We start from the raw sequence: 9,447 nt of genomic DNA on the forward strand, positions 1-9,447 counted from the left end.
TTTCAGGAAATGTAAAAGATTATAGAAGAAGTGCTCTATGCAAAGTTTCTATCACAGCAGAGCAACAAAAACTTGTTTAATACCAGGAAATGTTAAAGATTAAACACGCCAAGTGAACTTGTAGCTGCATCTCTGCGTGAACATACTCCTGGCTCTGCAGATCTATTTATAGGCTCAAGGACAACGTGGGGAGCTGGTTTAGATTCTCACCAAGATCTCTTCTACTCACAAACAGTACTTAGCCAGGTGACCACTGTTGCCTCTGCAATGGAGTTGTTACTGATTACTAGCTCCAGTCTAATATATAGACATAGATAATCTAGAGTCCTTAGTTTTTCTGGTGACTGTAGCTCTGATGTTTTCCTGTGACTATGGACCTTTCATCTCAATTATTTTTTTCCCTTTCTTTTCCTCTTTTTTTTTCCATTCAGCACTGAGCAGCTACTGCTACAACAGGGCTGCCATTAGGCTGGGATTGCCTACTTCTCCTCTATAAACACACTAAGGTTGGTACCATAGATTCATATAATGGTTGGAGTTGGAAGGGACCTTCATGATCGTCTGGTTCCAACCTCCCCGCCATGGGCAGGGGCACCTTCCAGTAGAACAGGTTATTCAAATCTCCATCCAACCTGGTCTTGAACATTTTCAGAGGCATCCACAACTTCTCTAGGTAACCAATGCCTCACCAACCTCACAGCAGAGTTTTTTCCTGATATCTAATCAAAATCTACCCTCTCAGTTTAAAGCAGTTACCCCTTGTCCCATCACTACATGCACTTGTAAACAGTACCTGTCCTGTTTTCTTGTAGGCCCCCTTTAGGTACTGGAAAGCTGATCTAACATCTCTCCAGACCCTTTGCTCCTTCAGGCTGAAAAAACCCAACTTTCTCAGCCTATCTTCATAGGAGTGGTGCTGCCTCAGATAATTTCATGGCCCTTCTCTGAACTTGCTCCAGCAGGCCCATGTCCTTCTTCTATTGGGGGCCCCAGAGCTGGATGCAGTATTCCAAGTGGTGTTTCCCTGGTGCAGAGTAGAGGGGGAGAATCCCCTCCCTCAGCCTTCTGGCCACACTTCTCTTGATGCAGCCCAGGATGCAGTTGACTTTCTGGGCCGCAAGCACACCTTGACAGGTCATACTGAGCTTCTCATCACCCAATATCCCCAAGACCTTCTTATAAGAGTGTCTCTCCACTTGGACATCAAACTGTTGACAGCAACCCTTTGAGCACAACCACCCAGTCGTTTTCTTATCCACTGAGTGGTTCATCCCTCCAATCCATGTCTCTCCAGTTTGGAGATGTCATGTGGGATAGTGCCAAATGCTTTTCACAAGTCCAGGTAGATGACATCAGTCACTCTGGCCTCATCCACTAATACTGTAACTCTGTCATAGGAAACCACCAAACTTGCCAGGCACAATTTGCCTTTAGTGAAGCCATGTTGGTTGTGATCAATCTCCTTCTTGTTTACTGTGTCCCTTAGCAGTTTGCAGGAGAATATGCTCTATGATCTGGAAGGACACTGAGGTGAGAATTACTAGCCTGTCATTCCCCAGATCTTTCTTTCTTTAATTTTCAAAATTGAGGGTTAGATTTCCCCTTTTCTTTTCAGTGTATGGCTAAATTGCTTTCTCTGCCAGTTCCCTCAGGACCCACAAATGCACCTCATCTAGTTCTATGGCCTTGTGCACCTTCAGGTTCCTTAGATGTTCTTGAACCTAATCTTCTCCTACATGGAGTGGTTCTTCATTCTCCCAGACCCAGCTTTTTCCTTCTGCTACTCAGGCAGTGTGACTGGAGCGCTTTCCCATGAAATTTCAGGCAAGTATGGGGATAGTGAAATGAATCCCAGAGTCAATCTACTCCCAAAGTAACATTGTGGCTTGATCGGTTTGAAGATCTCAGATAATTTCCTATTCACAAGATGGCCAGGTGGTAACACTGAACTCTAAATGCCCCTAGCTGGCATCTGTACTGGGAGAAGTAGCTGGGACACAGAACAATTGGACAAGGGGATTTCTCAGGCTAGAAGTGATTTTTCCTGGAGCTCACATGCTGCTGCCGCACCCCTGCAGTGCTGGAAGAGCTGTGATGTCTAAGAACTGTTCTGTTCCAATTTCATTTACAACAAACAAAGAAACCACACTGAAGTCATTTTAACGCAGGATTTTGGACAGGGCCTTGTACTGCCGAAACAAATAGCATAAGTTTCACCCTGTTGAACCTTTTCCTGAAACCGCGTGTGACTATGTGTGCACATATACATTAGCACTGCTTTGATTATATAATGTAATGAGCTCAGTGGATTTATTCTGGATTTACACTATGGAGCCTCAGAGCAGAGTTTGGAACAGTGTCTTGTCTTTAAGATGCCAGTTTTGTAAATGTGTTTCTTTTCTTAAGGATACTGATGAAAATTTATTACTGATTTTTCATGCATAACTTTGCAGTGGAATCAGATTTTTCTGTTCCAGCTTCATCACTGTTTCTGAATTGGGATTAAAAATTTTTACAAACTTAGTAGAGAATCAGTTATCATCAAAGTCCCCAGGAGCTCATTTACTGGTGTGCAAACTGCGCCCCACACTGGTCCCCTGCTTTGGAGGAACTCAATGAATAAATTAAATTTCCAGAGACAGCCAGCTTGATAATCCTGGCCTACTGCTCTCCCTTTCTACTTGCATAATTTTTTATCATTCTGGGCTTCATTCTCTCTGTTCGGCCTCCGTTGCTGACCAATGAGTCTGGGGGGGAGGGACACTGGGGCTCAGGAAGTCTGGGAGCATGACTTACAGGGAGCAATAAGCAAAATAGTAGATGCTTACAAAAGCAGCAAAACATATTTGTAAAATCATCTGTCTATGGAGAAAAATTGTAAAAAATACTGTCTGCACCTTAATTTGCATGAGATATACCATTAGTAAAATGAACAATTACAAACACAGAATCAATCTGGGGATTTTTTACAAGAAACAGATTTTTCTCTTTTTTTATTGTATAAGCCTCCTCAAATATATTGCTACTGAACCTTGTTAAACAACCATAATTTCATCTGAACAATAAATCTGTTGCTTTATTTTTTACCTTGTGTTTAAAAAAGCAAGCAAGAAAAAAACTTTACAGGTAACATGATCTCCTTTGAGAAAAATGAAACAGCAACAGCAACAAAAAAATCCTCCTAATCAGTCTATTTTGTAACTCAGAAAGACTATTTGGAAAGGTTTTCATCAAAGTGATTTTCTGCAGATAGCTCGTCGGTGATCAGGATAAAACCCCACAGCTTCAGCACTTCAAATATTTATCATATATATGTTTGCTTGAATCTTGATAAGGGTGAGATTTGGGACTTATGGACACTGAGATAGGGTGTCACCTGAGACATTCATCTGATTCTGAATGCAGACAGAAAGAAAGTGCCTAGGAGAGGCCAGAAGAGAGGGAGGGAGAGAGTAAGGGATACTAGGAATGGACAGCCCTTGTTCCCAGCTCTAATATCCCGCTGCAATTATTTTGTGGACATCCACTCCTTGCCTGCACAGGAGATAGGGCTATAAGTGTATGTTATTTTTTAATTACAAGGGGGTAGAAAAAATCCTGATGATGGGCTGGAAGGTGCCATTGCATTGTTATTTTTTTCTCTCCCTTCGTTTGCTGATTATGTGAGCTGGGCTCCTTTGCTAGCCGATGATAAGCAGAATTTCCATGTTCTCTGCATAATTAATCCATCTCTGCCTCTCTTCATGCCAACTCGCCCGTTATCGCCGGCACATGCCTGAATTGCAAAAGAATCCGCTCTTCAATTGGAACTTATTGATATTCTAAGAAAAAAAAGAGAGGGGGAAAAAACTGAAAATCCTTAAGTTTAAGCCGCAGATTTTTAAATGGATTAATTTCGCTGCAATCGCAGCCATCTAAGGCGGGAAGGCAGGCAGAGCAAATTGAAAGCATCTCCATGTTTGCAGAATTGGGTCCAGAATGCTGAAATATACTGGCACAGTTCTCTTTTAAAGTCAGAAAATTACCATTCATTTACATCACATGAAATACTTTTTTATGCTAGAAATATTCAAGAGACGTTCCTTAAATGCCTGCTAATGCTAGATAACATTTCTAACTTTCAACATTTTGCTAGACTTTGATATGACATGATAGGAATGCCTGCCAGTGTGGAATATTATATGTACCCGTAATCTCTTTTTATCACATATTTAGATTATATCATCCTCTTCCTAAACCATCCTGAAGTAGTCTTTAAACAATGTACTCTGTGTCGTAGGCTCCTATTTAGGATAGTTGCATGAGCCAGACTTGGTAAGGCACATTTAGACTCTGTCCAGAACGAAGGGCTTTTTAAAGTGACAACACACGATCCTAAAAATGCAGTTCACCTTTTTCTACCTTTCATGAAGTTAGGTTGCATTTCTTAGGGTCCTTTCTACATTTAGAGATTCTGTTTTCACTCATTTATAACATGTGGTGTGTTTTGTTATTTCAAGGCAGCTCTTGAGGATTGTACTTACATTTTAAAAGGGCTCAGCTGTACTCCATACCAGCCTGGCATTGCACGTGGAATAACAAGAGCTAGTGGGAAGATAGGACTTCTCCTCTTCTCTCTGTTTTTTTTTTCTCAAATATTATCAAAATCCAAATATTCTTCTCCTTTTATTTCTCTAACACTAAATTCACATCCTTCATTTCCTTGACACGAGGAAGCAGCAGCATTCGGCAACACTGAGAGATTTCTTTAATGCCTCAGCTAAGCCACAACGTATCTGGCAGTCCATGCCCATATGCTAGAAATCAGCAATTTATGCTGCTGTAGAAGGAAATGTTGACACTCACAGTTAACAGAAGGGGAAAAGTTGCTACACTGACTGCAAATGGAGATTTAGCTGTTAAGAAATCTTTGTTATTGTTAGACAGGCTTGTTTCATTTGAAAAATACATGGGAAAGAAATTTTAAAAAATAAAGGAACACACGGGCACATAACAGAGAGTGAGAAAAAAAAAGAAACATACAGCAAAACAATGATATTTGTGACAACATCTGTTTCAGATAAAAAACAATGAGCTTAATACATGGCTGGGCCATCTTACTGTATAAAATTAGCACTTGTAATGAATTGTATGTCACTAGTAAGTAAAGAAAATGCCACTGTTCTAGTTTGGATTTTCAGGCAATAAAAAGCACCATACAAGAATGACTAGTGATCACATTAGGATATGTTTTTACATAGCAAAAAGAGAACAAAGAAGGTTTTCCGGTTACTTCATAATGATTGACAGTCTTAAAGCACCAGTGAACTTGAGGATATTTCTGGTGCATTGCAATTTTAACATTCCAGTTTTGGGAAAATCAAAATATTTGAAAATGCTTGTTAGAACACTATAATTATGTTCACATTTAACTATATAAGCCGATAGGAGAAATAGTTAAAACCACATTTAAAATAACCAAAAATTTTAAGCATCTCTGAAATTTTATACTTAGCACATAAATAAAATCTCTAAAGAACAAAATTTCTGTGTTCTTTGTACGTATATCTGTAGCATCAATAAGTAAATAATAAGTTAATAGCCTGTATTCAAAACGGCTGAAGATATGCATTTCCAACTGCATAATATTTTGGCAAAAATAGCTGTTCCCAACATAATTTGTGAAGAAAAAAAATAGTACAAGATTGCATATGTTTACTACATATTATCACAGAACTTCCTAATCTCTTACAGTGAAATCCTGGCTTTTTTCAAGTCAAACAAAAAATTCATATTGTCTTTAGTTACACCTGCATTTCAGCAAAACTATAGTAGTAAAATCATGTTTAATTAACCTTATAAAATGGTCAGTATTGATCATTTATATCAGAAAGTTTCTTCTAAGAATTTATACTGCAAACCTACAGCACTGGCATCATTAAACCACACAAAAAGAATTCAAACATGCTAAATTTATTTTATCTATAAGTAAAATTGTAGATATTAATTAAAAACATATGCCTTTTGTATTTTTATATCTATTTATAGCCCACCTTTTTATTATCATCCTATTGTACATAATAGTATTCTGTAATAATTATTTAAGTAACTACCAATTTCCATACTGATTTAGGAACAAAAATTTCTGTACTAATACTTTGAAGGATTTTGTGGAATACTTTTTTTGCACCTGAAAAGAATGGCAACAGCCACAGCAGTGAGGGAAAAGGGGATTTTTAGCACACAGAAATCTACTAGTTATTCAGCATATTCAGCATTTGTTTCGGATGATAAATATAAATTTCGCAAGCTCCTTGTTATCAATCTCTGTATTGATTTGGCCTTATAGAAGATCAACATGTAGCCAAATAAAATAATAGATCAGTGCTCAGCAGAGATGTACCCTCATTTAGAAGCCTAGATTCAGTGCAAATCAAATGACTGTAATTTATCCATGCATGGCATTGCCTGGCATTAATCTATCCTCAATTTTATAACTAGAAAGCAACTGTAAACGAATTACCAATTGATTTGTAAATTTTACTTACAGAAATTTCCCTGCTCCTTCTAAAAATATTACTCTGTTTAATTTAGGGTTTCTGAGTTTGTTCAGTATGTGAATTCTATTTAATGTGCTGGTCATCTTCAGACAGTTTTGCAGTGACACCCATACCAAGGCAGCTGGGAACCCTTTCCAGTTCCGAGATGAATGCCCACTGTGTATTGAGCTACCTGGCAGGAAGTGCAGCATAAGCAACAGATTTCAAGGTGTATCAGCTACAGTCAAGAGATGAATCAGGATCCTTCAGAATGCCATAGATGCAGAGGGATTTGCCAGGCTGCATTTAGAATACAAAGGTTTTATTGTTTGTTCTGCCATGCATGCGCCATCTACAATGTAAAGACTGGCTGATATCTAGATTCATTAGAAAGTTGCTGTTCCTATCCACTTTCACCTTCCTGAAGACATGAAAGAAAACCCAAAGTCCTCATTATGATGGAAGAACAACAATGAGTGTGGCTATGTTGTTAGATGCCCGTTGTGTTAACCTTAGTAAGGACACCTAAGAAACCAGATGTGATATGCAGCCCACAAAGAAAGGGCCTTAGAAACCAAGGAGAAAAAATCCTATAGGCAAGCACAGAGTATTTAATTCATCCATAAAAATCCTTGCATTGGTTCCATTAAGAGTTTGGCATCTTGTTATTGTAATAACAATTTAAGTAAAGAATAACACAAAATCATAACTCCGTCTGCACAACTAACCAAAAAAACTACCTTCCCATGAGAATAAGTTTGTAGATGCCATGGGAACCTCTGTTTAGAAAGGAGATATGATAAGGGTCCTCAAATGATCTCTGGCTTAAGAGATGATCAGTGAGATGACCTGCACATGTAACCTCCTGCTGTAGATATGTAGCAGTAAGAGCTTAATAGGGAGTTCCAAGGGAACAAATAGATTCAGAGAAGTCCAGCTGGATAGATGTCACAATTCATTTTAATAAGAATAGATTTGCATTTTCATCTTATATCCTGCTCAAAAAATGTACCCTTAACTCCAACAGTAATCTCCAGGACGAACTATTAGCAGCAGTTATAAATAAATAACTTGCCAGATATTATCACACATTCTTTTGTTTAAGATAAGTGTTTAGGTCTAAGATAAGTGTTTAGGTGTAAGAAAATGCAAAATTTTACTATATGCTGCAATATGGTGAGCAAGGTATCCATGAGATTCTCAATGATAGATCCCGGGAGCTTTCTCCCAATCCTTACTCTCATTTATTTTCCTCTGGACCTGGGAAGAGAACTAAAGCATGCATAATTCTGAACATGCTTCTATGAAACCAAAGTGAATGGACTATACACAACTTTCAGAGACTGTCAGAATCTCTCTTAAAAAGCATGAAGTTATAGGTAAAATGCTCGATTTATTTACAGGGTACAATACAATTTTTTTTTGCCACAAATCCTGGCACAGAGTTACAAAGTTGTCTGTATTACAAAAAAAAAATTATAAGATGGCGTTTTCAAGAACAGAAGTTTCACTTCAGGAATAAAATGGTATTTTACCATTGTATGAAAAAAAAAAGCCAAAAGAAGTAAAGGAAATCAAAACTTTTCCCAGCATAATATATTCACAAAGGAATATTTGCATGAAAAGCCCATATATACACTCCACTCAAGCTAATGTTGCCGACAGAGAAAACAATAGAGCATTTCCTGGAACCAGGATAGTCATTGTGTGCTTTATGGACTCACCTTGATTGTTTGTTATTTATTTGTTGAGAGCTGATTGGAGTCAGAATCAGATTCAGCCATCCTCTCTGGCCCTGGGGCAGTTTGACTCAGGAACAGGAGTGGAGCAAGCCCAATTCAGAAAGAATGCTCTGTAATATTCACTGGTCAGGATACACAAATGAAGTGGCACAAAACCCCCACTGTAGCCACACAAGTTTTCCAAAACAATACTTGATTATAGGACTTGAAAATGGAAGGTGGCTTTTGGCAAATAAAAAGGGGACAACCATTTCAAAACTAGAAGGGCAAATGGATGCAGGCTCTAAAATAGCAATTGCAGAGATAAGAGATATAACAGATGAGGGTTTCCAGCCTATTGCAAAAGAAGATGGTCCTTCTTGGAGTAAGTGAGTTTTGTATTCAAGTGAAACACAAGAACTGGCCATTGAATATTTCTCTCTTGGTGCCACATCTGCATGACTGTACTGTTGTGTGATTACAGATACACCTCAACAATGAAGCACAAATCCCTAGAGGAAAAACTTTCCACTGCAGATCTGTTCCAAGGCAGATTGCAGCCTGGTAATAGAAAAGGCAGAGCCTTAGAGTTGCCAGCATTTGACAAATCACAGTAAGTCTCTTTGCCTCAGTGAGATAGAGCAAGGAGAGCTCAACTGTCTGAATCTGTGGCATCTAATGAACAGGAACACAATTACCTCAAACTGTTAACAAAGAAAAAATTATTTTTTTCCAAAGCTGAATTTATGATGGGCTATTGCAGCTCATAACAAAAGTAAAGCTAAAACCTAGACAGAACTGAGCATATTTTTTATTTTTCCATTTGAAACCTGGGATTATTTCCTCCAGGCATTTGGAAGGACAATGCTAGCAGGACCCTGTGTGCCAGTCAAGCTCAGTTTTGGAAGCCACCATCAGTCAGCATGAAAATGGGTCCAATGGAATGGAAATGAGCTCATCACTATTATTTTTTTGCTGGCACTCACACAATTTGTGCTTTTAAAATTTTGAAAAGCGGGACATGAATTGCAAAGAAATAAATGAGTTAACAATATTAAACAGTCGGTTGCTAATTACTGAGCAATCCAAACCTGCGTCTGGAATGACATGCTCAGACATCCAGCTGGACCTCAGGCCATATGCTATCCTAGATCCTCATGCACAGCTCCCACTACTGTCAAACACTGCAGTATTGGGTAAAAAGTTCA

This window comes from Lichenostomus cassidix, chromosome 2 (genome assembly GCF_008360975.1).
Source record: "Lichenostomus cassidix isolate B80296 chromosome 2, HeHo_3.0, whole genome shotgun sequence".
Lineage (NCBI taxonomy): Eukaryota > Metazoa > Chordata > Aves > Passeriformes > Meliphagidae > Lichenostomus > Lichenostomus cassidix.